Genomic DNA, 26,072 nt, shown 5'->3' with positions numbered 1-26,072 from the left:
ATAGTATTTTTGTTACGATCAAATAGCCAGTAATTACTGGCAATTAGCGTATCACCTCCTGTTAGTTTTGTTGTTCACAGTTTGATCTCGGTTAAAGAATTAATTCTTGATCTTTAATTAGTATCATAATTTTTGTGATTTATTAACATTTCTTTCATCAAAATACTCTTAAATTTATATGAAATTAATTTTGTTTGAAAGAAAAATAAACCATCTGATCTTTTACAGAACATAACAGCAATCTTAGATTTTAGCAGTGACAGTTACTGCGGAGAGTAGTTTCCCTTTACCAAAATGGCAAACATTGGAAACAAAACTTGTTTTGAAGTTTGAAAATTATCTATACCTGTGTATAATGCGCACCCATGATTCTGGGTTTGTACTGGGGGTAAAAAAACTGCGCATTATACATGGGTATCTATGGTAGAATTCCCCCAATCATTTAGGTGGAAAAAATAATTATTTGTTTCCGGTATCCCGACCTACCTTAAATTTTTGGCCCGACCCTAAATGTTTTTATGGCCTTGGAGCATATTTTTTTCAACTTTTTAACAAAAAAATTGCAAAACAGCACATTTTATTCTTTAAACATGGTCAGTAATGTTAGAAATCAACTTACTGATGCTCTAAAGGCATGATCCCCTTGTTTGTATTCATTTTTGACACAAAAATTATTTCTGAAAAGTCTCCCTTAATAATAACAAAAAAATCCAAAAGAAAACAACAAAAAAATATCCAATCTACCTATCCAAATCTTTTTAGCATGTTGCCTGAAACAAAAACGTTTTTTTTAGGCCTTATGGAAACTCATTTACCTGAAAGAAAAGTATGGAATCATCAAACAAACAATTCATACCAGTCTATCTGAAATTTCTACAGTCCTATGATTCAAATTACACTTGACATTAAGCACTGGGGGGACATATTGTTTTGGCCCTGTCCGCTGGTCTATCCATCCGTCCCAGGGCTTTTTGTACCCCCCACCCCGACAACAAAGTTGTAAGGGTGGGTGGTGGGTATACTGGTTTCAGGTTGCCGGCTGCCCGAGGATCAAACTCGCGACCCCGCGATCCATAGACCGACGCTCTACCTACTAAGTTAAGCGGGCGGGTTTTTTGTTACTATACTATATACATAGACACAATCTTGTGCGCACCATCTCTCCTCATCCCCTTGACACAATTTAATGAAACTTCACACAATTGATCAGTAACAACAGTAGATTTGCATGGGACATGTTAGGTTCTAATCTATTTTTAGATTTTTAGATCGGTGCCGGTGGCACCACTATAGATCACTGCACCAGCGGCACCGATCTGAAAATCTAAAAAAAGATTTAAACCGGCACCGTACCGGCACCAGCTAAATATAGATTACTACCGGCACCACAGCATCGCTTAAAATAGAAACTGGCACGAAGTCGGCACCAGGAGTATTCCAGAAAGCCATGTAAAAGCCAAACCGGCCTCATACCGGCTCCGGCATCGGCACCGGCACCAGAGAGTATATAAGCAGAATGCAGCGTCACACTGCACATAATGCAAACCAAACTTGCCTAGTCATTACGGTCAAGTCCTCTGAAGAAGTTCACAACTGCTGAACGAAACCGGTCAGGGAAGATATCTTATCAACTAGAGAGCATGTCCTCCATGGCTCACACCCAGCCACAATATACTAGAAGCAACCCTACTTGGGTCATGGAGACCTGCTCCGCAGCAACTCCAACTACGAATCCCACCTCTGGGAGTAACTCCAGCATCGGCAACTATCTATGCAACCATACACTTGCCTCTAGCTACACCAGCACGACAGTTACCGCGGGCATTAACAATACAGTGCCCCAGAACAGAGAGTGAAAGCGAAACAACTCAAAAGATGAGGATAACCTTAGACATATCCAATATATATATATGTATGCAGCTTTAAAAAGAAGCAACATAGATCATAAGTATATATGTAAAGTCTCAAGTCATTAAAGACTACACACTAAACGTGCAGCATAAAAATCATTGAAATCATGCAGAATGACCCAGAGACAGCAAATAACACAAAAATATAAGATGTAACAGGTAATACTCTGGGATCCATGAGCTACGTACTCTCAACCCAGTAGGGATCAATATTTACGGATAGAATGAGAATACTCAGTCACTTTATTTATTGAAACTGCATAGGATGATCGGACATGTAAAGTTGATAACCCCTATTGTTTTTGGGGTCACTCCATCAAAGGTCAAGGTCAAAGGGGCCTGAACATGGAAAACCATTTCTGATCAATAACTTGAGAACCACTTGACCCAGAATTTTGAAACTTCATAGGATGATTGGTCATGCAGAGTAGATGACCCTATTGATTTTGGGGTCACTCTAATAAAGGTCAAGGTCACAGGGGCCTGAACATAGAAAATATTTCCAATCAATAACTTGAGAACCACTTGACCCAGAATGGTCAAACTTCAAAGGATTATTGGACATGCAGAGTAGATGAGCCCTGGTGATTTTGGGATCACTATATTAAAGGTCAATGTCACAGGGGCCTGATAATGGAAAACATTTCCTGTCAGTAACTTGAGAACCACTTGATCCAGAATGTTGAAACTTCTTAGAATGAATGAACATGCAGAGTAGATGACCCCTATTGATTTTGGGGTCACTCTATCAAAGTTCAAAGTTACAGCAAACATAACATGGAAATCCATTTCCAGTAAGTAACTTGAGAACCACTTTACCCAGAATGTTGAAACTTCATAGGGTGATAAGACATACATCTAGTAGATGACCCCTATTGTTTTTGGGTTACTCTAAAAAAGGTCAAGGTTGCAATGAACAGAACTTGGAAATCCATTTCCAGTCAGTAACTTGAGAACCATTTGACTTAGAATCTTCATATTTTATAGGGTGATCAGAGTTACAGAGTAGATGACCCCTATTGTTTTTGAGGCTACACCATCAAAATTCAAGGTTAAAGCGGGCTGAACATAGAAAACTCTTTTCAATCAATAACTTGAGAACCACTTGACCCAGAATGTTGAAATTATATAGGATGATTGGACATGCAGAGTAGATGACTCATTTTGGGGTCACTTGATCAAAGGTCAAGGTCACAGGAGCCTGAACATGGAAAACAGTTTTCAATTCATAACTTGAGAACAACTAGGCCCAGAATGTTGAAACTTTGTGGAATGATTGGACATATCAAATAGATGATTCCTATTGCAGCCAACCATCAGTGTCACTTTGACTTTTGCTCCTGTCCCCTATTGACTTCCTGCCTATATGATTACAGATGGGGGTAGACATGCGCTTTTCTACAAAAGCATCTTCTAGTTCCTTTTTATTGTATCTGACAGTAAGAAAACTTCACTGTCTTATTTATAAATCTGCACGATATTGTTACTGATAAGCCAACTTCCTCTCTGTGTTAAACTCAAAAGGGATGCGGTTGATAAAATCGGACGGAACAGCAAGATCTGATAGACCTATTCCAAAACAGTAACTTGTGAACCCTGAAGTACAAAACACAGGATAGAGACTTCTTTGAGAAAAGTAAAAAACAATTCCGCGAGGTGTTAGTGTTTGCTAACAATGAGAAACAGTTTTTTCTGTTTTCATATTTTGAAATGAAATAAGGTATAATAGAAAGAATTGAAAAAAGTTGAAATACTGACTACAGTTAGATCTGGAAATCTGTACTTTACGCAATCATGATCTCAGTACTGACCGAGAGTCCAACTATTTAAAAACAAACAGAAATGCAAATAAATGGTGATGCTGTTGTAACATGATATAGCAATCAGATTGACCTAGCAAGGCTTTACAAGTTACTTCCCTTTATACATTTAAACCACATGCTCGCCAGTTTATACCAAGCAGTCTTTGAATAAAGTAGTTAGAACACACCAGTGTGGTTCTATATGAGCAGACTCGTAGTATCTTTACATCAGTTACAGAAATATACACTTGCATATTTTCAAATATATAAAATTAATATTATTGCTATAATGTACAATATGATCCACTGCCTCCATGTATACATGACCCATCTAATCATGATACAGAAACAAGCTGTGCAGTATTGTGAATGGAATTCCATAGTAAAGTAATTTACTACTATCATCTCATTGGTTTATACAAATACTACACACATACTACATACATATCATTGGCTGCTGATAGGATGAATATGTTTTTAAGTACTGTGAGTTTTTGATTTTGGATACAAAAATAGAATTAAAACACATGTACATACTAATACATGTAAAGAAAGGAGAATGCATTTATATGTTCAAAAGTGAACTTGATCAAGATGACATTTGTAATCAGTGGATTTTATTGATGAAAATATTAAGAAGTACCAATAAGTGCATGAAACTGTCTATCATCAGATTTTGTGACTTTAATATAATACAGAATAGGCACTGTATTCATTGGATCCGAAAATTCTTAATCAAAAGTTCAGATTTACATATCAGTTACTTTTGCATGTTTTATTGTTTTTTGTTTTTTTTTTACTATTATATTGTTTGTTCGTTTGTTTTAGGTTTAATGCCGTTTTTCAACAGTATTTCAATTTTAGGAACTGCCCATTGCAAAAATTTGAACAGTAACCTCTACTACTCTTTTCTAATTCGGACATAACTTTATGTTGCCACCATTCGAGGGCTGAGCGCGAAACTATTGTATCTTGTTCTTTATTTATATACAGTTACAATAGTTTCGCGCTCAGCCCACGCATTGTATCTATGCATACTGCAAATAATTCCATGAGCTCCCAGGTCTCAAAAGAAAAACACACAGCCAGAATAGACGTTTTTACATAAAATTTCCCTCTGTCGTAAACGATACCCTATATTTTGACTCCTCGGTGGGATGGGCATCATTTAAAAATGCCCTCTGCGGTAAAGTTTATCATACGTGACTATACCTGGGTCCCTTTAGAGGGTCAGAACGTCGGTGTAGACGTACGGACAGACTTGAAACTTGTCAAGATTATCCCCAGATGATTGATCGTTTGACGTGTGAGGTAAACCCGATCAAATTATTTTGTAAACACTTCGAAGTGGGCCGTTGAATATGATTTTCGCATCAATTTTAATAAACGTCCAATTTAAACAGCTGAATACTTCTTTATTTCGCAAAGTTGGTGACCAGGATTAATCATATAATATGTTAAGGCATTTACACGTATGCCTGCACCAGAACATCTTCATGGATGTCGAAATGAAAAAATAAAGCTCAAAAAACTAACACCACTGCTCAATGTTATTGATTTCCTACCTCTGTGGCAACCGCATCCCTCGGCGTGGTGGACATCAGGTAATAGGGTGTGCATTCTATAGTTCTTTTTCCACCAAATGTAGGAGTACCAATATAACTTTTTTCAGATATCTTCAGTGAAAATTGTATGTGCAGTTTTCAGTTATTGAAAATAATATGATGAAAAAAATAGGACTAAACTTTGTGAAGACTTTGTTAACACTTTAAGCTCTTGACTCAGTGACTGTATGGTCAAACAAAGGGCAATGACTGATCTCTTGAAAAAAACATTACCACAGTAGTAATCCTAGTCTGTGTTCAGACCTAATGTTTTGTTCAAAGGAGAGAACTCTTGAGACTATTCAAATTTTGTGTAATTATGTCCCTTTTCTTCTCAAAACATTAGAGATCAGAGCCAGGACTGATGAAGTTGGAATTATTTACAGATTTTTTTTCTAAAAAAAAAAGATTATCTAGTCGGTAGCCAGACTATAGTAATCCATTCAAAGTTCATTGTTTGCTTTAAACTCGTATTATGCTTTTACCCTTTACTGGTAGTTAGCTGGTGTGGTAAAAATCGGTGCCTGCTCAATTAAACTAGAATATTTTGTATCTGAACTGAACAAAACTTAATATATAAAGTGTGTATCTCTATAAAATCAAGACCATGTTCCATAAACAGCCAGTTCCAACCAGTATCTCCAGAGTTAAGACCCTTGAATTGGTAAAAAATGCCAAAATTGACAGTGTCTGCTTGATAACTAGAATACTTTGTATCAGAACTATCAAACTTATACAAAGTGTGTATCTCTATAAATTCTAGGCCAAGTTCAATAGACAGCCAGTTCGGACCAGTATCTCCAGAGTAATGGCCCTTGAACTAATCAGACTTGCCCAAATTGACAGTGTCCGCTCGACAACTAGAGTAATTTTTCTTTGATGTCAACCACACTCACGCAGAAGATGTATTACTACAAAATCTTGATCAAGTTTAATAGCTAACAAGTTAAGATCATCTCCAGAGTTATGGCCCTTGAATTGGTCAAAATTGCAAAAATTGACATTTTCTGCTCCAATTACTTCAACTAATTTTTTGAGCAGTCTTATTAAATGTTAGCCTCATTGGCAAAGGGTGTCTTGAACAAAACCAAGTCCCCTACCTTAAAGGTCAAGGTAACACTTAGGGTTGAAAGGTCATATAAGATCTTAGGCCATATAACTTTGACATGCATTTTTGTTTGGCAGAGATAATAACCTCAATGAAACAGTATTGCCACAGGACACAGATAAAAAAGCACAAAAATATTTCTGTTATTGGCGAAAATCCACAAAAATCCTGCTAAACCATAGGATATTTCAGACGACACACAAAGGGATGAGTCATTACATAGAAGAAACAGAAAACAAAGACTATTTTAGAAAGTATAGAAAGGCGAGTTTTCTTCATAATGGTTAGATGAGTGTTCCACTTCAGATAAAATGTAGACCTTTCCGAAACCAATGGTTTATTGCACATCTAACAGATTTGTTCAAAGAGGTCAGGACTTCATAATGATTAGATGAGTGTTCCACTTCAGATAAAATGTAGAACTTTCCAAAACCAAAGATTTATTGCACATCTAGCAGATTTGTTCAAGGAGGTCAGGACAAGTTAGTTTCTGGTCAGGACAAGTGCTTTTTGAGGGTACTTGTCCGACTGGACAAGTGAAAATAAAAGTTAATGTCAAGCCCTGATTAGGTGCAGCTTCTCAGAATGATCTCTGGATGACAAACAAGTCAAATCCATTTAAAATGTAATTACTGTAGATGTTCTAGGAACAGCCCTCATCTGAAATAAGAACAAAAATAAATGCATTCATAAAATGTTTACCATAAATCAAATATTAAGAGGCCCTTATTGAGAGGCCCTTATTGAAATTGGTTGTGTAAACTGTTTGATACTCTTATCTAAACTATCTAGAACATAAATTTCACTACCTTTAAAGTTGCAAAATGGATTGTAATGCAATGTCTAAAGTAAAATTATCCATAATCTATTGATATGCATAACTTACTAAGCCTTATTGTATAGTTACACTATATAATCATACAAAAAGATAAGATTTACTTCCCTTTCCTCAGTCATATAATAATATATATAAGGGGGCAAGGGACAGTAGATTTGAAAATTCCACATATCTGCTCTGGTACCAGTGCGAAAAAAAACATAAAAAATCCAATTTTCATAAATTCAAGGCAAGTGTTAAGCGGATGTATTGCATATACTTAGCACTTCATTGTGTGACATTTTCAGCCTGCCGATTCTGTTGCTTCTCTGATAAAATTGAGTACAACGCCGGTTTCAGGACACTAAATTTTGAGGCAAAAATGGCTCAAAATGCACACCTTGCGCGACCTATACTGTATTACCTGCAAATGACTGACCTAAAACACATGTATATTTTTAAAGCATGTGACCAGATGACAATAATGGTGGGAAGAAAAGTGTCACTTAACCATTTACTTTTTCCGCAAATTTGAGCTGAATCTGGATGGATGGATGACCGTTTCCATTTGTTCTGACTTCCGTTACGTCAGGTAAGATTTTAGACAGGACTGTCAGCATGGAGCTAGGAAAATCATTTCAGTAATTAATGGTATGCAGGAATCCTTAGTTCTATAAACATCATAAATAACCAGTTGAATGTATATGCCAGTGTAAAGTACATCTATCTGTTTTATTGTCGAGCCCACTTGCAGAAGCGAAGACATAGTTGTCCAGATGGCTGTTCGGTGTATGTGTGTGCGTGCGTGCGTACGGATTTGTTTGTCCGGACCATAACTTTGACGTGCATGGAGCAATCTCGTTTATATTTGGCATAAATGTTAACCTCAGTGAGACAGAGTGTCAAGCGCAAACCGCAGTTCCTATCTCAAAGGTCAAGGTCACACTTGGAGGTCAAAGGTTAAATTCAATAATGACTTTGTCCAGAGCATTTCTCCTTCATGCATGGAGGGATTTTGATGTAATTTGGCACAAATGTCCACAACCATGAGACGGAGTGTCTTGCGCAAGAACCAGGGCCCTAGGTCTAAGGTCAAAGTCACAGCGGTCAAAGGTCAGATACAAGAATGACTTTGTCCGGAGCATTTCTTTTTCATGCATGGAGGGATTTTGATGTAACTTGGCACAATCGTTCACAATCATGAGATGGAGTGTCATGTGCAAGAACCTAGAATTACTTCCTTTTGTTGTTACTATAAATAGCTTATATTGTAACTTTTTTATTACTGGTCGTAGGGAAAAATCAAGATAACTTTTCTGTAGTAAAATATGCATGTTACATCCAATTTTGAGGTGTATTTTGACCTATCTCTGCTGGTAAGGATTTTTATGTGGACTTAGATATTTTTTTAAGATTTACTTCCCTTTGTTGTTACTATAAATAAATTATATTATAACATTTTGCAATCATTTTTTATTTTGCATAAATGTTTGCCTCAATGAGACAGGGTGTCATGTGCAACTCCTAGTCCTTTTGACAGCTGGCGGGCGCGACATGTTGCCCGTTGGCATCTTGTTTAAAATACATACCCGTGCTAAATGCATAACTGGCCCCAGCCACTTGATGCAGACAACAGCAGCTGCTATTTTATCATGTCTTCAACAGGAAAGAAAACAAAATCAGTTAAAATAATTCCTCAGTGGACTTATACATGCTTATTATGACATGTGAAATACTTGATGAAATTCAATGTATATATTTCTAAATAATATGGCCCATTGGTTAGAACACTCACCAGGGTTAGCGAGCTGAAATTGTGGGTTATGAGCCCAATGGATTATATATATATAAGTTTTATTAAGTCTTTGTGCCAGTCATGATGTATGGTTTACCACTTGTCCTTTAAGTAAGCTTGAGAAGCTTACATTCTATGTCTTGTTTATATCCTCCAAAGTAAGCTTGAGAAGCTTACATTCTGTGTCTTGTTATATCCCCCAAAGTAAGCTTGAGAAGCTTACATTCTATGTCTTGTTATATCCCCCAAAGTAAGCTTGAGAAGCTTACATTCTATGTCTTGTTATATCCCCCAATGTAAGCTTGAGAACCTTACATTCTGTGTCTCATTCTATGTCTTGTTATATCCCCCAATGTAAGCTTGAGAAGCTTACATTCTGTGTCTTGTTATATCCTCCAAAGTAAGCTTGAGAAGCTTACATTCTATGTCTTGTTATATCCCCCAAAGTAAACTTGAGAACCTTACATTCTGTGTCTTTTTTTATCCCCCAAAGTAAGCTTGAAAAACTTGCATTCAATGTCTTGTTATATCCCCCAAAGTAAGCTTGAGAAGCTTACATTCTGTGTCTTGTTATATCCCCCAAAGTAAGCATGAGAAGCTTACATTCAATGTCTTGTTATATCCCCCAAAGTAAGCTTGAGAAGCATACATTCTGTGTCTTGTTATATCCCCCAAAGTAAGCTTGAGAAGCTTACATTCTGTGTCTTGTTACATCCCCCAAGGTAAGCTTGAGAAGCTTACATTCTGTGTCATGTTATATCCCCCAAAGTTAGCTTGAGAAGCTTACATTCTCCAAAGTAAACTTGAGAAGCTTACATTCTATGTCTTGTTATATTATAAGTAAGCTTGAGAGGCTTACATTCTATGTCTTGTTATATCCTCCAAAGTAAGCTTGAGAAGCTTACATTCTATGTCTTGTTATATCCCCCAAAGTAAGCTTTTAGAAGCTTGCATTCTATGTCATGTTATATCCCCCAAAGTTAGCTTGAGAAGCTTGAATTCTATGTCTTTTATATCCTTTAAAGTAAGCTTGAGAAGCTTACATTCTACATGCCTTGTTATATCCCCCATGATGTATGGTTTACCACTTGTCCTTTAAGTAAGCTTGAGAAGCTTACTTTCAATGTCTTGTTATATCCCCCAAAGTAAGCTTGAGAAGCTTGCATTCTATGTCTTGTTATATCCCCCAAAGTAAGCTTGAGAAGCTTACATTCTATGTCTTGTTATATCCCCCAAAGTAAGCTTGAGAAGCTTACATTCTATGTCTTGTTATATCCCCCAAAGTAAGCTTGAGAAGCTTGCATTCTATGTCTTGTTATATCCCCCAAAGTAAGCTTGAGAAGCTTACATTCTATGTCTTGTTATATCCCCCAAAGTAAGCTTGAGAAGCTTACATTCTATGTCTTGTTATATCCCCAAAAGTAAGGTTGAGAAGCTTGCATTCTGTGTCTTGGTAAATCTCCCAAAGTAAGCTTGAGGGGCTTACATTCTATGTCTTGTTATATCCCCCAAAGTAAGCTTGAGAAGCTTACATTCTACATGTCTTGTTATATCCCCAAAAGTAAGCTTGAAAAGCTTACATTCTACATGTCTTGTTATATCCCCAAAAGTAAGCTTGAAAAGCTTGCATTCTATATCTTGTTATATCCCCCATTCTTATTAGCTCATCTGAGCAGGAAGTGCTCAAAGGTGAGCTTTTGTGATTGCCCTGTGTCCGTCAGCAGGCCTCGACCATAACTTTTTTCAGCAGTTGCCAGCAGGTCCACCAACTGCTAAAATCTAGTAGACCTGCTCTAGACTTCAGTGGACCTCCAATTCTAGCACATAAATTGTGATGTTGTAGACGTCATAACTCCATATGACTCAAAGAAACAGGAGTTATTTCTTAAATAATTAAAAATGGAAGAACTGTAGCAATCTGATATCCAAAAAAATGTCCCAAAATATGGACACAATGATCATCATCCACCCGACTTTTGTTGAAAGCGAAAAAAAAAACATTAACAATTATCTGTAATTATTCTGTTGATAAACTAAGTAATTGGTCTTGTTTTCATCATCAATTAACACCCCCCTCAAAGAGCTAAAAGAAGTGTGTTGGTTATTATGTCATCTGAAGCGGAGATCAAAGTTGCCCGAGATTGTCATGGCATTACGTCATGTTTTCGCGCCATGTGACACATCACTATTTGATCGTACTTTCTCGGTTCCTTAAATTGTTGAGAGGAAATAAATAAAAAGTTTTTTCTTTAATCTTTTAAAAGCGAATGTGCAATATCCCGAATAAACTGACATGTAACTGTGTCAAACGATGATAGTGGATATCCTACCTCTGTGACCTATTTGCCCTCAAGGAATTTACATTATTGTTTGAGAAGAATATCTAACAAAGTGTCGTGTCAAAAAATACATGTACAAAGATTCATTTAAAACTTATTAAAACCGCAACGACACCATACTGCTTTATTTTAAAACCACATTTCTATTTACGTTCACGAGGTCACGTAACCTATTCTGCCGCACTAACAGAAATCTGTTTGCCAAAAATCGTTTTACTTGGACAGGTATTTAAATTGCTGCCGCGTTTTCGTTATTTAAGATTTTTTAATTCTGTTTTTTGTACTTTCTGGGCAAAAGTCTGAATTTTATTACCACAGTATGTATCGTTTATTTACTTTAAGAAAGAAATAAATAATCAAGATCGCACTGTTTGAAATTTTACAAATCATTATATGAAAATTTGATCGTTTTAAAAATTTTTGCCTACATTTCTGTCGATATCTTATTAAAATTGTATAGAATTCAAGCTGTATTACTTCTCAAGCGGTGTTGAAAATTTGAAGCGATTATATTAAAAAAATGTATGCACTACGCGCGTTTTTTGTGTACATGTCGATAAACAAAAGTAACGGCGATGTAACTTAGATATTACGATAGGGCGCACGTGCTCGTGGAATGGAAAATTACCAGCATGACGTTTTGATATCTTTCCGATTCGCGGGCAAATTCCAGTCAGTCCAGTTTCTAAATTTGGTAAAGTTACTACGTAAAAACCACTCGCCCGATCGGTCGAGTATACAGCGAAGTCCATTCGTCCTATCCTGACTTGAGCTCGCCAGTGCTTATAATTGTAGAATGCCGTCTTAAGGCAAATTCAACTTTCGATTTGTGAATTCACCGATTTGGGTACGATTTTTTCTTCTTTTTTTTGCACTTTTATTTCATTTGCAGACCGTAAAAATTGGTTGACCGTCGGTCTACCCAACTTTTGATAGTTAGTGGACCTGCCGATATTTTGGTTGCGTCGGTCCAACGGTCCACCGCTAAGGTCGAGGCCTGGTCAGTCGTCCATTGTCTGTCCGTCGTCAACAATTTGACTGTTAACACTCTAGAGGTCACAATTTTGGCTCAATCTTAATGAAACTTAGTCAGAATATTATCCTGAATAAAATCTTGGACGAGTTTGATATTGGGTCATATGGGGTCAAAAACTAGGTCACCAGGTCAAATCAAAGGAAAAGCTTGTTAACACTCTAGAGGTCACAATTTTGGCCCAATCTTAATGAAACTTGGTCAGAATGTTACCTTCAATAAAATCTTGAATGACTTTGATATTGGGTCATCTGGGTTCAAAAACTAGGTCACCAGGTCAAATCAAAGGAAAAGCTTGTTAACACTATAGAGGTCACATTTATGACTGTTTCTTCATGAATCTTGGTGAGAATGTTAATTTTGATGGTCTCAAGGTCCTGTTTGAATCTAGGTCATGTAGGATCAAAAACTAGGTCACCAGGTCAAATCAAAGGAAAAGCTAATTAACACTGAGGCCACATTTATGACCATATCTTAATGAAACTTGATGAGAATGTTGATCTTGATAATCTATAGGTTAAGTTCAAATCTGGGTCAGGTGGGGTAAAAACTAGGTCACTAGGTCAAATCAAAGGAAAAGCTTGTTAACATTCTAGAGGTCAAATTTATGACTTTATCTTCATGAAACTTAGTCAGAATGTTAATCTTGATGATCTTTAGGTCAAGTTCGAATCTGGGTTATGTGGGGTCAAAAATTAGGTCACCGGGTCAAATCAAAGGTAAAGCTAGTTAACACTTTTGAGACCACATTTATGATCATATCTTAATGAAACTTGGTCAGAATGTTAATCTTGATGATCTTTAGGTCAATAGGTCAGGTGAGCGATACAGGGCCTTCATGGCCCTCTTGTTTTATAAGGAATATTTTGCACCAACTGAATTAAAGAAGTATTTTGTTTGTACCCTTGAAGCAGACTTGATAATATGAAATGAAACAAACATTATCTTATATCTAAAATCTCATTAACATTTTAATGAAGCTTTCTCTGTATTCATAGGCTTTCTTGGTCTCTTTGAATATCCATAAAATCAAGTCTTTGTGCTAAAACTGAAATATGAGATAATCTAGTCTTATTGCCAGATAACTCAAACCTTCACATATGCCAGATGCAACATATGGTCTGTTTGCTTCATATATTATGACTATTCAAGTAACTTTTTGCCAGATGTGATTTTAAACTGCATGTATTTGCATTTGTTAATACAGACAGACAAATAAAATGGGGCGTGATTTTTTTGAGTCGGCTAAACGATGAAATCGTTTTGACGAGTCCTTGCTATCCAACGATTCTCTAAGTCTAAACGGACCAAATAACACAGTGAAGGGATGTAGTTCCATTAGATTTCTCAAACTTCAAACAGTTCACTGCATGAATGAAGTTAAGTTGTGTGAATTCCCTTTGCTATGACCAATATACGATGTAATCTGTCATATTTATGACTTGTAATTGTGCAATACTCGAATGTAACTCATTAAGCATAAATGTGCATTTTATGAATTGCGCAGGCTTACAAAGCTTGCGTAACATCCAGCGAAAGACAAAAAATAGTTCCACAGGGCTCCAGATAAGATGCGTATTAGCGTAAATTACGTATAGAAATAATGCAAATACGCATGTCTAATAATTTCTAAGCATATAAAAACGTATATAAAATTACAGAAATGCACACAATGCTTTTTTAAAAACAAAATCTGAATCGTCTGGATGCGTTAGGTAACATAGCCGATCCCGATCAGCCTTAATTCTCACACATTGAACGTATACACGCATCGTATGATTTTTTATAAACTTTGCGTGGGTTTCTACACACACACATGAATTTTGCAGTCAGTAAACGGATAAATTATCGGAAGAAGAAGCTCTTACTGGTTTGTTTAGTTACTACAGATATTAAAAATGATTTTAATTCTTATTTTTCGAGAAATAAACAAATCGGCGAAACATTAAATTGTATTTTCTTGTAGTTTTTGAAATCGAAAGTAGATCATCTATGTCAGCTATAATTGATGACTTCATTGAAGCATCCAAAAGATTTGTTTAAGCCTTTTTATAAAATGAAAACAACCGAATTTCGCAAAATATTATACCATGAGTTTATACGAGTACATACTAGAGAAGAAAACGTACAACGTGTACGGTATATACCGGAGAGACAGCACGGCCATTAGAAGGCTTTGACGAAACCTTTGGCTGCGAAACGAAATAACTTTTTTATGAAAAGATTTAAATAAGAAGTAATTTAACCGTAAACTTCAATGTCAGATACTGCCAATTGCTGCTAAATGTCTTCGTATCATCACAATTTGTAAAATATATTGTTCAAACTGGAGAAAAGTGTAATCGTATCCGGATATAATATTTTGGGTAAATATCGAGCAGTGTTATGAAATTTTGAGAAAAAAACTAAAAACAAACTGAAACTGGTAGACTATACTGTCAGTACATCAATCATTAGCCGACTCAGGCCATTCAGGCCTTTGATTTATTTTTCACATTTGATGCATTTCCTGATAAGTCATTATTTAGTAAATCTTTGGAAATCATGTCTTTATGGAAAAATCATACTTCGAAAACCTACACCAGCAATGTTATTGATGCACATTATTTAAGACCATACCAGTTTTTTGCCAGCCCTCTGATTGGAGATGGCAGAATCACACTGACTCAATCTCATTTGCATCTCCCATATTGCTTCTTTAATATCAGTAAAACGTGGCTCCGGACTTGTTACCCATTGCCGCCCATGGCATTCTTACATCATTTGTGTGGTTGTCACAAGTTTGTTTGGGAGAAAAGAATTTAAATTTTCTTGCATTCGCAACCAAGATGCTTATAATCAGGGAAATATTTTTTGTTGAAAATTGATGTTGTGATACAGCAGACTGGAAATACTTCAACAAGGATACTAAAATACAGGACTGGTTGTCTTTGAACCATGCATTTGGAAATGATGTTTAATGATTTAACAAATCTTCATTGCAAGTGTATAGTGCAATTGGTGCCAAAATTTCACCAATGTTTGAAATGAAGAGGCAAAGTCTTGTTTGATTGTTTACAATTTATTCATCGAGGATTTTATTTATCAGTATGGAGGGTTATTGGAATTGGAATAACTTTGGGGGGATTACAGCTTTGGTTAACAGTGAGTCAATTTATATTTTCTGTTTAAAAGCAATTTGCTCATTGCATGTTGTTTGTTAAAAAATGACAAAATTACATTTCACTCATGCACTCGCATGTAAACAAGATGAGTTTTGAGTCGTTCCAAATAAAATCACATGAAATTTCCTATAAACTTCAAATTTAGAGAGCAAACTCAGATGGCGACAAAAAACAAAAAAAATTACAATCAGACCGTTAAATCTGTTCTCCATTTATAAATTTTCAACAACTTTGTCACATGATCATATCTTATAGTCAGTGTATATTATGTAATGAGATACTATATGTACAGATTACTGAATAAACTTTTGTTCTGTTCTGTTCTGTATTTCATGCAGATTTATGAAGTCATGATATGAACTTTTGCACCTTCTATTTTACATCAGGCTCCACACCCTATTTTTAGAGTTAAGTGGTCAAAAATGTACATTTTCACATTGTGACGTGCCTTACTCAAAAAATATATCATATAAATTGATTAAACCTTGCACGAGTCTTTATCATGATATGAACTTGTGCACCTCCTATTTTTTATACGCCCGAAGGGACGTATTATGTTATGACGCTGGTGTCAGTCTGTCCGTCCATCCGTCTGTCCGTTAGCAATTTCGTGTCCGCTCTGTAACTCTTGAACCCCTTGAAGGATTTCAAGGAAACTTTACACAAATGTTCACCACACCGAGACGATGTGCAGAGTGCATGTTTTGGATGTCTCGCTTCAAGGTCAAGGTCACACTTAGGAGTCAAACGTCATATCACTTTGTTTCGTGTCCGCTCTGTAACTCTTGAACCCCTTGAAGGATTTCAAAGAAACTTGACACAAATGTTCACCACACCAAGACGACGTGCAGAGCGCATGTTCCGGATGACTTGCTTGAAGGTCAAGGTCACACTTAGGGGTCAAATGTCATGTCAGTTTGTTTCGTGTCCGCTCTGTAACTCTTGAACTGCTGGAAGGATTTCAAAGAAACTTGGCAGAAATGTTCACCACATTGCAACGATGTGCAGAGCGCATGTTCCGGATGACTCGCTTCAAGGTCAAGGTCACACTTAAGGGTCAAAGGTCATATATGACTTTGCTTTGTGTATATTGCTCTGCATTGCAGTGCTCTTGTTTTTATTTGGCATATCTCTTTTTTGTACTTACAATAATTTTTTTTTTAATTACTTCCCATTTGTGTTACTATAGATAGCTTATTTTGAAACTTTTTTATTATTGGCCGTAGGAAAAAACCGAGACCACTTTTCTGTGGTACAACATGGATGGTACCTCCAATTTTAAGGTGTATTTTTACATACCTGTACCTGTTAAGGATTTTTTTGTAGACTTTGAATATTTTTTTTGTGGACTTAGATTTGTTTTTTGAAGTTTTCCTTTTGTTGTTCCAGTCCTTTGGGGCTACAACAGTCAAGTTCTTAAAATTTTGCTCCCATCCTATGATGTAAGCCTTCGGGCGTATATTGCCCCGCTTGGCGGCGCTCTTGTTTTGTCTGTTATTGCCCCTGAAATAGTCAAAAATGCACATTTTCACCTTGTGACACACCTGGCTCAAAAATTGTATAATATTTAAATCGATGAAAACTTGCATGAGTCTTTATCATGATAGAAACTTGTGCATCTCTTATTTTTTGGCTGGCTCCACCCCCTATTTTTAAAGTTAGGCCCCTGAAGTAGTCAAAAATGCACATTATCACCTAATAATATGCCTAGCTCAAAAAGTATTTGATGTAAATTTATGAAACCTTGCTTTAGTCTTTATCATGATGTGACCTTGCACACTTGGCATTCTTCTTGAGAATCTTAGCACTTATTACAGAGTTATGACCCTTGAAATAGCCAAAATAGTGGATTTTTTGTTTGTGATGCTCATAGCTCAAAACGTATATGGCCTAGAATAATGAACCCTTTTCATAAAATGTTTGTTGAGGCTATATCCCTTTAAGACTGCATACATTTGAATTATTGCCCCTTATTTGTGGCAGATGTACCAGAGGGGGCACACCCTGTGTCCTACAGACACATTCTAGTTTCTTTCATTTTTGTCATGTCTTAAGTAATTTCTTGTGTTTCTCCATATCTTGTTTCTCAGTTCTCCTTTCCAGTATATAGACAGATCTCATCACTTCAAATGTTGAAAATAATCTGTAATTTTCTACTGCAGATCATTAATGCAGCAGCTGCTGAATTACACAAAAGCTTTTTAACAACGGTGTATTCACCAAAACAGAAAAATATTAGTGTTCTTCTTAGCAATATTCAACCTGCTAAATTTCTAAAATGAACTGGTCAATCATTCAGTTTAGGCAGTTACATTTATTTTTCCAAGGGATGTTCACTGAAAATTTACTGACTGAATAGCGAACAGTGCAGACCATGATCAGCCTGCACAGGCTAAAATTCAGGCTGATCTTGGTCTGACAGCACTGGTTGCAATTAAGGCAAAACCACTTGCTGCCAGCAGTCTAAAGGTATTAGAATTGCAATTATTTTGTTGCTTTACACCAATCAGTAAAAATGCAGGACTTTAGTATTAAGAGTGGTTTCTGTTTGTATTTGACTACAGTTAAACAATATACCTAAAATATAATTACCAGTTAACCTCTGTTAATTCTTTCTAACTAACATATAAACATATTGATCTGCTGTTAGCTTATATATATATTGTGGTTTTGGAAACTGTCTGTGGTATTAAATCCAAGTTTCTGCCTTGGTGTTTTGCAAATATGCCCACTCCACACAAACTGTATTGTCAGTTAGTTTTAATTTTGAGTATTTTGACATGACTCAAAAGTGTTTAATGAGTGTAAAATTGTAGTAAATCTAGGAGAATAATAGAATTCATGCAAACAGACATATTTTCACACAGGCCAATTGTAAGCGCTAATAGTACAAAAGTAATATTACTCTCATGGCAACAGCAGATTATGTTATAATCCTATTTCTATATATTGTCCGTAAGTATTGACCTGGCACTCATGAATATTCCGTACATTTCCGTAAATTAATTTTCGGTGTCCGATCATAAATAGCGATATAACTATTGCATGTATAATTCTTAATTTGTATACTGTCGCATGTGCAGGTAGCTGTGCGAAAACAATTCAAATTCATGAAATATGATACAAAAAATAATGTAAAAATAAAACAGATATCTAAAACATTACAATAAAAAAAAAAATATATAAGTGATTTCGAACCCGTGGTAACGTGCGTGGAAGTCAGACAGTTTACCTCTACGCCACCGTGTCATTCGTTAACTGTATCATGTTACTTAATTAGTAATATAGATATTTTCAGGATACAGATATTGCGTAAATTAACGAAAACGCCCGAAAATGTTGGCGAAGATTAATGAGTGCCAGGTCAATACTTACGGACAATAACATATATATATACAAGATAGTTTTGAATGTTTATGCTTTTATGGCTGGTCTAAGTTGAATAGACAAACTTGTGACTGTCTATTCGATATGATATAGAGCTTGGGTATAATATCAGATTAACACAGTCACTGGTTGGCTATCCTATACATTTACATTTCACAAAATACCTTGTTATTCTTAACTTTCTTCTTGTGTTTAACAAAATAATCAGTGTGCTTTCTGTTTGTGAAATTGATGTGGTCACTGGGGTCAAGGTAAAGGTTGCTGTAACTAAAAATAGAAAATTGTTTCTGGTCAATGATTTCAGTAAAGAATATTAGGCTAGCTATTGCATTGAACCTTGGAATTTAGAAAGCTTGCAGAAGACCATGGTTTTTAAGATGTATGGCAAGATCAAGATCATTGTTCCTAAAAATAGAAAAGTAGAATGCTTAAACTATAACTTCAGTAAGCAGACAAAACCTGGTAAATAAGTAGCTTTCATAGATTCCATTTTTTTTATGCCTCTGAAGGTGGGCATATTAAAATTGCACTGCTGCCATGATCCATGAAGGGATTTTAAAATAACTTGGCATAAAATTTAATGTTCACCATAACGAGACAATGTGTTGTGTGCAAGACCCAGACCCTAAGCTCCGAGGTCAAGGTCACACGTAGAGATTAGGGACCGCCCACTTAGCTCAGTAGGTAAGAGCGTTGGTCTATGGATTGCTGGGTCGTGAGTTCGATCCTCGGGCGGGGCGTATGTTCTCCGTGACTATTTGATAAACGACATTGTGTCTGAAATCATTAGTCCTCCACCTCTGGTTCATGTGGGGAAGTTGGCAGTTACTTGCGGAGAACAGGTTTGTACTGGTACAGAATCCAGGAACACTGGTTAGGTTGACTGCCCGCCGTTACATGACTGAAATACTGTTGAAAAACGGCGTTTAACCCAAAACAAACAAACAATAAAGGTTAACAGGTTCTGTTTCATGTCTGGTCCATAACTGCCATTGATGAAGGGATTTTGAAATAACTTGGTATAAATGTTTACAACAGTGAAACTACATGTCATGCGCAAGACTGAGACCCTTAGCTCCAAGGTCAAGGTCACACTTAGAAGTCAAAAGTTAACAGGGTCCGTTTCGTGTTCTGTCCATATCACTGCCATCCATGAAGGGATTTTGAAATAACTTGGCATAAATATTTATTATAATGAGACAACATGTCATGCGCAAGACCCAGACTCTAGCTTTGAGGTCAAGGTCACACTTATAGGTTAAAAGGCTAACATGGTCTGTTTCTTGTCCAGTTCATAACTGCCATTGATGAAGGGATTTTAAAATTACTTGGCATAAATGTTCCCTATATTGAGATGAAATGTCATGCGCAAGACATAGGCCCGTAGCTCCAAGGTCAAGGTCACACTTAGAAGTCAAAGCAGTTTCTTGTCTGGTCAGTAACTGCCATTTATCAAGGGATTTGAAAATAATTTGACACCAATGTTAATCATATTGTTGTGTGTCACACGACCTGGGTCAACGTGAAGGTCACAAGATGATGTTTGTTTTTTGTGCGCAGACAAATGTAGCATTCTTGGGCATACTTTGGGGGCATTTGTCACCAATAGTGACAGCTCTTGTTCTAACGAATATTTTGATTGGATTGCTGCATCCAGTCATAAAATGAAACGCCTCAGAAAGCAATTTAAATAGCATAGGAATCCGTGGAAAGTACCACTATGACACGTCAATGACTCAGATTCGATTCAGTACTATTTTTGTCGCTGTTATAGGATATCTTCCCAACAGTGGCACCTGTAACAATTAGGTAATCCAGTTACAGAGAAGTTATGTCTCCCACCACACAGTGGTGTGGGAGACATATTGATTTACTCCTGTCTTGTCACACATCTTGCCGCACTCTAAGTCGAACATTTCTAATCCGATCTCCACCAAACTTGAACAAAATGTGTTTGACCATAAGACCTCGGCCAGTGTTGATAACTAGCCAAATCAGCCCAGGCACTTCGGAATTATGGCCCTTGAACATAATTACCAACACTACCAATACAGCACTGTAGACTGGTTACTCCAACATATGAATACCAGTAGGCCGCAAACAGTATATCAAGACAGACTTACAATTCAGATGATTAGGCAGTTGTGGGAGACATGCGCTTTTCTCAAAAGCACTTCTAGTTTCAGTATGTATTAAGCCCAAGTAGAATATCTTCACATCAGATGTACTTGTAACATGTGAATTAGCTTTATACCAAGAAATTTTTGTATCTACCCTTCATAGGGGGGCCTCCGTGGCCGCGTGGTTAAGGTCGCTGACTTCTAATCACTTGCCCCTCATCGATGTTGGTTGGAGCCTCACTCGGGACGTAGAATTCTTCATGTGAGGAAGCCATCCAGCTGGCTTAAGGAAGGTCGGTGGTTTTACCCAGGTGCCCGCTCGTGATGAAATAATACATGGAGGGGCACCTGGGGTCTTCCTCTACCATCAGTGTTGAAAAGTTGCCATATGACCTATAATTGTGTCAGTGTGACGTTAAACCCAACAAAATAAACAAATATCCCTCATAGAATATTGTTTTCTTGCAAAAAATATTTAAATTGTTAACAAAAAATGTGTCTAACCCAATTTTTCAAAATTTTATTTCCCTTTTATAATCAAGGCTCTTTTATAACTCTGAAATAAGATTTGTTTATGCTACTGATATATCTGCACTGACCACATTTTGCGGATTAATCAGGTACAAATACATGGGCAGAAAATGTTGAGACTTATAATCCATATAAAATAAATTAAATATAGAAAAACCTGAATTTAAGCATATTATAAGCATGTTTACACCAGTCCCCTGGAATATCCATGCACCCTTTACAGAAACATTTTTGCATCCATGACCTGAAAGTCGCAGAGTAGTCTGCCCTTTGTATACTATGCAGACACTGATGCACAGGAAGTATAGCGACACCCAACCAGTATTTTCTTTTAGCAAAGGAAAGGGGAAAAAATCCCAGTCTTAGATTGGGAGAATAAGAGAGTGCAGCAGTTGTTTGACCTGCTAGTCCTGTAAATTTTGTTGTATGGTATTGCTCTTGTGTGCAGATGCATTGTCATGAATAAGGCAGATTCCCTGTATATTTTGTTGTATAGTATTGCTCTTGTGTGCAGATGCATTGTCATGAATAAGGCAGATTCCCTATAATTTTTGTTAGCTCGACTATTCATAGAATAGTAGAGCTATTGGACTCGCCCATGCATCGGCGTCCGCGTCCGCGTCCCGATTTTGGTTAAGGTTTTGTATGTAAGCTGGTATCTCAGTAATCACTTGTGGGAATGGATTGAAACTTCACACACTTATTCACTGTGACAAACTGACTTACATTGCACAGGTTCCATAACTCTATTTTGCTTTTTTACAAAATTATGCCCCTTTTTCGACTTAGAAATTTTTGGTTAAGGTTTTGTATGTAAGCTGGTAACTCAGTAACCACTTGTGGGAATGGATTGAAACTTCACACACTTATTCACTGTGATGAACTGACCTACATTGCACAGGTTCCATAACTCTATTTTGCTTTTTTACAAAATTATGCCCCTTTTTCGACTTAGAAATTTTTGGTTAAGGTTTTGTATGTAAGCTGGTATCTCAGTACTTACTAATGGGAACGGATTGAAACTTCACATACTTGTTCACTGTCATGATCTGACATGCACTAAGCAAGTCCCATAACTCTACCCTTTTTTTTTTTTTTTTTCAAAATTATGCCCCTTTTTCGACTTAGTAGTTTTTGGTTAAATTTTTGTATGTAATCTGATATCTCAGTATCCACTAATTGGAATGGATTGAAACTTTACACACTTGTTCTCTGTCATGATCTAACATGCACTGTGAAGGTCCCATAACTCTACTTGGCATTTTTACAAAATTATGCCCCTTTGACTTAGCAGTTTTTGGTTAAGTTTTTGTATGTAAGCTGGTATCTCAGTATCCACAAATTGGAAAGGATTGAAACTTCACACACTTGTTCACTGTCGTGATATGACATGCAGTACAGAGGTTCAATACCTCTACTTTGCATTTTACAAAATTATGCCCCTTTTTCAACTTTTATATTCATTCAATTGACAAGGCTGTTGAATAGTCGAGCGTTGCTGTCCTCCGACAGCTCTTGTTAGCTTACCTGTCACATAGTGACAAGGTGAGCTTTTGTGATCACCCTTCGTCCGTTGTCTGTGCGTGCGTGCGTCCATCAACAATTTCTTGTCTGCACGATAGTGGTTTCATTTATGATTTGATTTTAACCAAACTTGCACACAACTTGTATCACCATAAGATCTCTGTTCCTTTCTTGAACTGGCCAGATCCCATTATGGGTTCCAGAGTTATGGCCTCTGAAAAGGCCAAAATCAGCTATTTTGACCTTGTCTGCACAATAGCAGCTTCATTTATGATTTGATTTTAACCAAACTTGCACACAACTTGTATCACCATAAGATCTTGGTTCTTTTCTTGAACTGGCCAGATTTCTTTATGGGTTCCAGAGTGATGGCCCCTGAAAGGGCCAGAATTAGCTATTTTGACCTTGTCTGCACAATAGCAGCTTCATTTATGATTTGAATTCAATCAGACTTGCAAAAAACTTGTATCACCACAAGATCTTGGTTCCTTTCTTGAACTGGCCAGATCCCATAATGGGTTCCAGAGTTATGGCCCCTGAAAGGGCCAAAATTAGCTATTTTGACCTTGTCTGCACAATAGCAGCTTCATTTATGATATGATTTTAACCAAATTTGCACACAACTTGTATCACCACAAGATATTGGTTCCTTTGTTGAACTGGCCAGATTCCATCATGGGTTCCAGAGTTATGGCCCCTTAAAGGTCCAAAATTTGCTATTTTGGCTTTTGCAGCCATATGGAGACTTCATTTATGGTTTGATTTGATACAAACTTCCAAGATATCTTCAACAGCAATAAATCTTGGATTCTGTGATAAATCTGTCAGATCCAATCGTAGGTTCCAGAGTTATTTTATATCTGATTACCTCCCCTGATTGTAATCAAAATGGATTTATATGAGTAAGTCCTTATAGGACTTATTTGAAATTTCATTAGTCATTAGTTGGGCTGAGACAATCAGAGTAGATAACTATGGGCTGATTTTATGTCAAATTACCTCCCTTTATTATACGCCCGAAGGGACGTATTATGTTATGACGCTGGTGTCCGTCTGTCCGTCCGTCTGTCCGTTAGCAATTTCATGTCCGCTCTGTAACTCTTGAACCCCTTGAAGGATTTCAAGGAAAGGGACATATTATGTTATGACGCTGGTGTTCGTCTGTCTGTCCGTCTGTCCGTTAGCAATTTCGTGTCCGCTCTGTAACTCTTGAACCCCTTGAAGGATTTCAAGGAAACTTGACACAAATGTTCACCACACCCAGACGACGTGCAGAGCGCATGTTTTGGATGTCTCGCTTCAAGGTCAAGGTCACACTTAGGAGTCAAAGGTCATATCAGTTTGTTTCGTGTCCGCTCTGTAACTCTTGAACCCCTTGAAGGATTTCAAAGAAACTTGACACAAATGTTCACCACACCAAGACGACGTGCAGAGCGCATGTTCCAGATGACTTGCTTCAAGGTCAAGGTCACACTTAGGGGTCAAATGTCATATCAGTTTGTTTCATGTCCGCTCTGTAACTCTTGAACTGCTGGAAGGATTTCAAAGAAACTTGGCAGAAATGTTCACCACATTGCAACGATGTGCAGAGCGCATGTTCCGGATGACTCGCTTCAACGTCAAGGTCACACTCAAGGGTCAAAGGTCATATATGACTTTGCTTTGTGTATATTGCTCTGCATTGCAGTGCTCTTGTTTTTAGCTCGACTATTTGAAGAATAGTCTAGCTATTCTACTCACCCTGGCGTCGGCGTCGGCGTCGGCGTCACACCTTGGTTAAGTTTTTGCATGCAAGTACATACAGCTATCATTTAAAGGCATATAGCTTTGAAACTTATTTATTCTTTTTCTAGGTCAATTACCAACCTCACTGGGTCAAGTTCCATAACTCTAACATGTATTTTGAGCAAATTATGCCCCCTTTTGGACTTAGAAAATTCTGGTTAAAGTTTTACATGCAAGTTACTATCTCCAAAACTAATGCAGATATTGAATTGAAACTTCACATGTGTCTTCGGGGTTATAAAACTAGTTGATAGCACCAAGTCCCGTAACTCTGACCTTCATTTTGGCCAAATTATGCCCCCTTTTGTACTTAGAAAATTTTGGTTAAAGTTTTGCGTGCAAGTACATACAGCTATTACTAAAAGGCATATAGATTTGAAACTTATTTTTTCTTTTTCTAGATCAATTACCTACCTCACTGGGTCAAGTCCCATAACTCTGACATGTATTTTGGCCAAATTATGCCCCCTTTTGGACTTAGAAAATTCTGGTTAAAGTTTTACATGCAAGTTACTATCTCCAAAACTAATGCAGGTATGGAATTGAAACTTAACATGTTTCTTCGGGGTTATTAAACTAGTTGATAGCATCAAGTCCCATAACTCTGATATGCATTTTGGTCAAATTATGTCCCGTTTCGAACTTAAAACTCTTTTGGTATTTAACATTTTGGGTAATAATTTCCTGCTTCTGTGACAATATTTCGAATAGTCGAGCTTGGCTGTCTTACGGACAGCTCTTGTTATTTGGCAGATCTCTTTTTTGTACTTACAATAATTTTTTTTTTTTAATTACTTCCCTTTTATTATTGGCCGTAGGGAAAAACCGAGACCACTTTTCTGTAGTACAACATAGCTGGTACCTCAGATTTTAAGGTGTATTTTTACATACCTGTACCTGATAAGATTTTTTTTGTAGACTTTGAATATTTTTTTTGTGGACTTAGATTTGTTTTTTGAAGTTTTCCTTTTGTTGTTCCAGTCCTTTGGGGCTACAACAGTCAAGTTCTTAAGATTTTGCTCCCATCCTATGATGTAAACATTCGGGCGTATATTGCCCCGCTTGGCGGCGCTCTTGTTTTTCTAAATGAATACACCTTAGCAGCTTCTAATGAGATTGGTTTGAAAGGATCATATCATGTTGAGCAATGGTG

General features: G+C 36.8%; 2 protein-coding genes across 5 annotated transcripts in view; one reads left to right on the top strand and one right to left on the bottom strand.

Moving 5' to 3' along the window:
• LOC128546030 (delta-like protein C) overlaps window positions 1-26,072 on the top strand; it is a 144,312-nt gene that overhangs the window by 27,075 nt on the left and 91,165 nt on the right. The window lies entirely within an intron of this gene.
• LOC123540439 (phosducin-like protein 3) overlaps window positions 1-26,072 on the bottom strand; it is a 478,889-nt gene that overhangs the window by 450,565 nt on the left and 2,252 nt on the right. The gene's annotated exons all lie outside the window — the stretch shown is intronic.

The sequence above is a fragment of the Mercenaria mercenaria genome, chromosome 16 (assembly GCF_021730395.1).
Source record: "Mercenaria mercenaria strain notata chromosome 16, MADL_Memer_1, whole genome shotgun sequence".
Taxonomy (NCBI): domain Eukaryota; kingdom Metazoa; phylum Mollusca; class Bivalvia; order Venerida; family Veneridae; genus Mercenaria; species Mercenaria mercenaria.
Note: the sequence above shows the minus strand (reverse complement) of the source record. Positions and strands in the feature narration are given on the sequence as shown.